A 7070-nucleotide genomic window follows, 5' to 3' on the forward strand; every position below is an offset into this window, starting at 1 on the left:
AATTTTGGGGTAGTTTGTTAGACAGCAATAGATGATGGAAAAATATATTACCATATTACCATTGGCCAAATGAATTCTATTTCACTTGAGATAAATTCCTGGATGAAATGGAAATTAGTCCATTTGGTGAATTTATGTTTCAAATTATGTTGTGCATACCTATTATTTTCTCAGAAATATGGTTCAAGGAGAAATAAAACACTTTTTTGACTTCCAACTATTCATATTTTTGAGAGAGAAATAATTATAGTGCATAGTCATGAATCTAATCCAAGAAACATATACTACCCATCCTCTACCTGCAAGATCTTTTGCTGGTCGACCTAAAAACAAGCTGTGTCATAATTAATATAAGTAGAGACTTTATTTGGGCAGAGCTTGAGGATCACATTGTGGGACCATAGATTCAAGTTGTTCTGAATATATTCTCTGATTAGCAGCAGTTACAAGTAGATTTTTAAAGGAAAATAAGAGGCAGTTTCTAAGTTGTTTAGCAAGAATTACATTAAAATAAGACAAGCTGTTGATTGGCTATCCATATTATCTGTCTCACAATGTTCAAGAACCTGAAGATAATGAGTGAGGTAGCTAGTCAGAAACAAAATGACTTTAAACAATTGCCCTAGGCATGAGTGCAGTGGGGGATGAGAGGTGGGGAGCATGACTGAAGTCACGTACTCATATCTCTCTGGGCCTAATAAATTTTGCATACCTCAGATAGCTCACACTACTCTGAGCTATTTTTTCTTCTCTCTTTTCTCCCCCCTTTGATGAAAAATCTTCCCATGGAAGGACTGATGATCAAACTCTGCTTAGGTTACAATAATAGGCATCCTTCATCCCTTGGCATCCCAAGGAAGGCCCATTCCTAGATAGATCCCAGTCAAGTGATTTATATAACTTCCATTGCTTGTTGAATTATCTCTAGTTTTTGAAGTTTTATGCTTTTGTTTTTCTTGGAAGAAGTACAGCAATGAAAGATACATGGTGAAACCTATTTCACTGGGGATTCAATCAAAATTTTAGGAAAGTAATAAAATCTCAAAAACAATTAATGGTCAGGGCTGTGATCTAATAAGAGGTATACCATAATCTTCCTTGGAAACATAATTTTACTCTCTCCAGCTTCCCATTTCTACCAAAGATAAATCTTACCAGGATCAATTTACTTGTAAAATAAGATACAGTATTATACTTGGTCTGATTATTTGCATAAAGTGCAACAAGAATCATGATTAGGCCTATAGGCTGTTTTAAGTTGGCTTTGCTGGAACTTTCATAGGTCATTTTGGATTACACTTTTAAAAGCCTCGAGGTTAGGAAGCCAAGCCAAGAATTTGCCACCAGAATGTACCTGTGATACCTGTACAAATTGGGTAAATTCCTCTCCTCTTGAGGTTCCAACATGTCTTGAGGACCCTAGACCGGTCAGAAAATGACATTCTTTACTTACTGCAAAATTAGAAACCTTAAAAAGGAGCCATGTAGACAAGTTACTATGCCATCCTTTTCAAGAGGCTTTTGATTGGTTCTATAAAGTCAATTTCAATTCTTCAAAGTAGTCTGGTTATATCTGAAAATACGCCATTCCAGTCAAAGCCTTGGTAAAATAACCAGTGTCTCCAATTATGTCCTGTTACAGAAAACAGATTCTTATTAAACTTATGCAAATAACTACATTGCCAATAAAATAAAAATACTCACAGATAGTTTCCAAATTTTGGAGAAATCAGGTGGAGAGAAAGGCAAATGCTTCAATTTTACCCACAAAGATCTATTTTACCCAATGGCTATAATCTACAGATAGCTGAAAAGAATTTTTTTCATGACTCTGGCAAACAGAATATAAAAGGAATCAGCAATGCTTCAAATAAAACATCCTAAAAATCATTTCAGTCCACTATCACTTCAGTCCCATGTCATTAACTTTTCTTGTGCTTGAGGTTGGGCTAGCAATCTTCGTGAATGCATCAGTTTATGAGAGTTCTGAGTGTTTTTACACAGTCCAATCATATAATATCTAAAGTAATCAGAAACCTGTATTCAAGAGTACTTGTCAAGGTACATTTTCAAGAATCTCCTTGGAGAAAAAGCAAATTTTGGACTATAGCTGATTGTAAACCATTTTTTGAGAAGAATCAAAGTAAGACAACAAATGTCTGTGGATGACAAAGGACTTAGTACTCGAAGTCTTTAGCCATGGCTAAAGATGCAAGTGACAAGAAAATTTGGTTATTTCTGTGGCAGACAACATTTTAACATAACAACCATAATTATGTCTGACAATGTATATAAAGACATATCAGAATTTTACAAATTTCAGATGATTTTGGAGCACATATTAATAATATATCCACACCAACGATGCAAGATTTTTGCTCCTTAGCTCAGCTAGGTCTGGGTTTTTGTCTCATAACCAGGAAGAAATATGCACTCAGACATCATATAGTGAGTGGAGTAGAATTTATTAAGTGAAAGGAAGGCTCTCAGCAGACAGGGACCCTGAAAAGCAGGTTTCCGGCTGCCCCCTTCACAGTTGAATACCAGGGCACAAGGTGTGAATTCCTGGCAGCTCCACCCCATCCTTCCAATGCATATGTGGGCGCTTAGACTGACTTGCTCCACATCGATTTATTTTCCTTACTGCACATGTGTTAAGGGATGGGATTTTCCACTGTAGGCATGTTTAGGCAAGCCTCTTGTGCAAGTTCCCTTATCTGCACAAAACAACTCATGTAAGAGCTTGTGGGGTGGGTCACCAGTTCTCTGGGGACCTTTCCCTTACTGTCTGCCTAAGGCAAGCTGGCTAACTCCTTTCATTACCCCCTCCAGGAGGGGAGACCCCCAACTGCTATTGGAGAAAGTGGATAATGACTGTTCTTAACTGCTTCCTGCTGACAGGGTGTGCTGTTTTGGGAAAGCTGAGTTAGGGCTCCTCCTGAGTACGGTTTAAGGGTCCCTGGAAGAATAGCACATCCATGCATGGATTCATTTGCATCATCATTTGAAGTTTGATGGCCTCTAAATGAGAATAAACAATTTGGGTTACTAGCAGACATATATAAAAATGAAACAAGGGGGGAAGGACAGTTCAAAAATCCCAAGGCTGCCGACATGCCCAGATAACTGATGGCTACAGCAATGCCTACTAAGATTTGGATGCATGGTGCTTTGCTTTGGTTAGCTCCCTTGGTCTTATTTCCCCCCCACCAAAAAAAAAAAAAAAAGAACCCTCTGGGTTCACCTGGCAGGATTTGCAGGATAATTGGTCAGAATTAAAATATTGATCCAGATTTTTATATTACCTATCCCTTTTGTTTCTTCTGAGCTGCAGCCAGAGATCACTGGTTGGTTCACAGGAATAAGCAAGGTTAGTCTAAAATGTAGGCAAAATCTTAAAAACAATTGATGAGATTAGAATTTAATGACAAGTATATATGTTTTGAAACATAATTTTTCTCTCTCCGGTCCTCATTTTTATCAAAAACAAATCACAATAAGACTGAGTTGTTTGCAAAATAGACTTTAGTCTTATACTTGGCCTGATTATTTGCATAAAGTGCAGCAAGAATAATTATTTTCCACATAGACTTTTAAATTGGCTTTGAGGAAACTCTGTTCCACAAGAAATCTCAGATAAGACCTTTTAAAGCCCAGCCTAGCCATGGGTTTGTACCCTCAAACACCTATGAGTTTTGTGAATTTTTCTCTTCTTTAAGTCCCAAAAACATAGGGCCTGTTAGAAAATGACATTCTTTAGTCACCACAGGTTAGGAATCCTGTGCAGGGACAGTGTAGACAAGGAATGAGGCCAGTTTTCCTAGGGGGCTTTTACTGGCTCTTCAAGTCAAGCCAGATTCCTTAAGTGGAAGCATAACCTTCCAGTCAAAGCCTTGGTAAAACAATCAGTTTCTCCAATTGTGTCCTGTTACAAAAGAAAATGGACTTTTATTACACTGATGCAAATAACTGTATTGCCATAAGCCAAGAATACTTACAAATAGTTTCCAAATTCTGTAGAAGCCAGGCAGAGAGAGAAACAAATATGCTCCAAATTTTGTTCAGAGGAGTATAGCTTACTCAATTATTAAAGACTGTAGATAGCTCAAAATAAGTTTCCTTGCCTCTGAAAAACAAGGATCAGCAATGTTTTAAGCCAAAAGTTAAAAAGATTACTTCAGTTTTCTATTAGTTCAGTCTATTCCATTAACCCTTGTTCTGCTTGTATTCATGAACATTTCAGCTCTTCATGAATCCTGTACATTTCCCTCTATTCCAATATTATAATCTCCAAAGTTCTCAGAAACCTGCATTTTAGAGCACCTGTCAAAGTTCTAGAGCTGATTACAAACCATCTTTTGACAAGAATCAAAACAATACAACAATTGTCTATAAATGACAAAATGTCCAGCATAGTTACAGCCAAGAACACGATTGACAAACAAATTTGGTTATCTCTTTCTTGGCTTTCCTAAGCTAAAAAAATGGGTGACACCAGTTTTGTAAACTTCAGTGCGGGTGAGGAGGGGCTGGAAGTTGTAGAGTCAACCCAAAATGAAGTGAGCCATCTGTTTTAGGAAAGCAAAGCAGTAGACCAGAGTTAACAGCTGGTGGGTGGATGGGAGCATGTAATCCAGACCCTCAACCAGAGGCCAGAAGAACTCAAAATTGTTCACTGGTCAGCCATCTGAGATGAAGTAGGGCTGTCCAGAGGCAATATGGCCCTTGTCAGCTCTCAGGGCCTCTGAGGCCAGAATATGAGCCTGCACCAAGTTATCCACATGGACAGACTCAACCAGGCTTCTGGGATCTCCACAGACAAACTTGAATACATCTTTCTTGATGTAGCTGACTATTCTGGGAAGGTTTCTTTGTTCTCCAGGCCCATAGATGCCAGCCAGCCTCAGAGCACAGGTTCTTAAGGCACAATCACCTCTGTCCATGTGTGTGCTGTTTGCCTCCAGAATATTCTTCTCTGGCACCCCCTCCTCTGGCAAGCCTGGAGGATGTTGTCTGTACCCCCAATTCTGACTTCTTTGATCAGATTTTGATTTAGTTGCTCCTTCCCTGACAAACCATAAGAGGCAATATGGAACACACATTTGACATCTGTGTCCTGGAAGGCTTTCTCTATGTCAGAGAGGTGGCGGATGTCCCCATGTACAAACTTGATTCCTTCTGGAATGGTTTGAGCAGGACTGCTGATGTCAAATAGAATTATGTGGACTCCCTTTTGGTTCAGAGCACGGCCCAGGTGGAAACCAAAATAGCCACCTCCTCCTGTAATGAGGAAAGTTTCCTTTGGAGATCTTTGGGGGTCCATATGTGGCAGTCAAAAGACAACTGGACAAGAGCAGGAAGAAGGGCTTGGCCTGCAGACTGAGGGAGGTGGGCTGGCCCAGGCCTTGGGAGCCACCTGCTGCCTCTACTCGGGCACTGGAGCCCTCAGAATGGCCTCTGGTAAGTTATTTTAATTATGTTCTAGTCACAGATAAGGTCTTACTCTTTCCAGCATAGTTAAAGGGGTGGGTAATTCCATATGTCCACAGGCCTTACCAAATTGTAAAGTATACAAATCAAATGGTTCTCAAAAGCTAAAAAAGTAGTTTATAACCTTAAAACATTTAGCAAATCTAGTATCTGACCCACATAATTTAGACCATATATTTACATTTGAAGACATTTGCACTTTACCAATTATCTTTAAAATTGTTTTTATGTTTCAAAGATTAAAGTCACATGAACTAAAAGGCATCACAGCTTTTATTTCTCCTTGAAAAATATTTAATCTAAGTGCTTATTTTTCTTTAGGTCAATGAATTAGAGCTCTGTTTTATATAACCATCACACACATAACATATATATGATTACACAGACAGACAGAAGAAGATCCAGTAGTTGTAAGATTTTTCATTTGGAGCCGAGCACGGTGGCTCACACCTGTAATCCCAGCACTTTGGGAGGCCAAGATGGGCAGATCACTTGAGGTCAGGAGTTTGAGACCAGCCTGGCCAACATGGTGAAACCCCATCTCTACTAAAAATACAAAAATTAGCTGGGTGTTTTGGTGTGCACCTGTAATCCCAGCTACTCGGAAGGCTGAGACAGGAGAATCGCTTGAACCCAGGAGGCAGAGGTTGCAGTGAGCAGAGATTGCAGCATTGCACTCTAGCCTGGGTGACAGAGCAAGACTCTGTTTCAAAAATAAAAAAAGACTTTTTTCATTTGTCAATCTCCTAACTGGGTCATTGGCCTCAGGGTGGAGTCCTTCAAGAAGAAGGGCTAGGAAGGCATGCAGTTTTCAGGGCCCAAGAAACAGGAATAGCTGGAAAACAAAAACAGATTTTGGGAGGGATTTATCTGTTTTTAATTCCTGGGGTTCCATAAGGAAAACAGAGCTTTCTTCCCAAAATGGGGTCTGTGGCACCTTCTCTGTTTTTCCCAAGGAGTCCCGTGCTCTCACAAGTTATCTTAGGGCCTCTCATGTGTGCACCAAGAGTGGCAAGACAAAATGGAGAAAAGTAATTCAGTTGACTGAGAAAAAGTCTTTTTCCAAAAAAACAAGATCCAAGAAAAAAAAAATGACCTTTTAAATATACCAATAGCTTGGATATCCGCTTTTAATTAAGCTGAGCACCCTTTAAGAAAGTCCAGAGCAGAACTGAAGGAAACAGAGACACAAAAAACCCTTCAAAAAATTAATGAATCCAGGAGCTGGTTTTTTGAAAAGATCAACAAAATTGATAGACCGCTAGCAAGACTAATAAAGAAGAAAAGAGAGAAGAATCAAATAGATGCAATAAAAAATGAAAAAGGGGATATCACCACCGATCCCACAGAAATACAATCTACCATCAGAGAATACTACAAACACCTCTATGCAAATAAACTAGAAAATCTAGAAGAAATGGATAAATTCCTCGACAAATACACCCTCCCAAGACTAAATCAGGAAGAAGTTGAATCTCTGAATAGACCAATAATAGGTTCTGAAATTGTGGCAATAATCAATAGCTTACCAACCAAAAAGAGTCCAGGACCTGATGGATTCACAGCTGAATTCTACCAGA

General features: G+C 39.1%; 1 pseudogene; it reads right to left on the reverse strand.

Annotated features, from left to right (window-relative positions):
* Nucleotides 1-4451: 4451 nt before the first annotated feature.
* LOC116484216 (short-chain dehydrogenase/reductase family 42E member 1-like) lies at nt 4452-5323 on the reverse strand (annotated as a pseudogene).
* Between the last annotated feature and the right edge of the window lie 1747 nt (nt 5324-7070).

This window comes from Hylobates moloch, unplaced genomic scaffold (genome assembly GCF_009828535.3).
Source record: "Hylobates moloch isolate HMO894 unplaced genomic scaffold, HMol_V3 SCAFFOLD_15, whole genome shotgun sequence".
Taxonomy (NCBI): Eukaryota; Metazoa; Chordata; class Mammalia; order Primates; family Hylobatidae; genus Hylobates; species Hylobates moloch.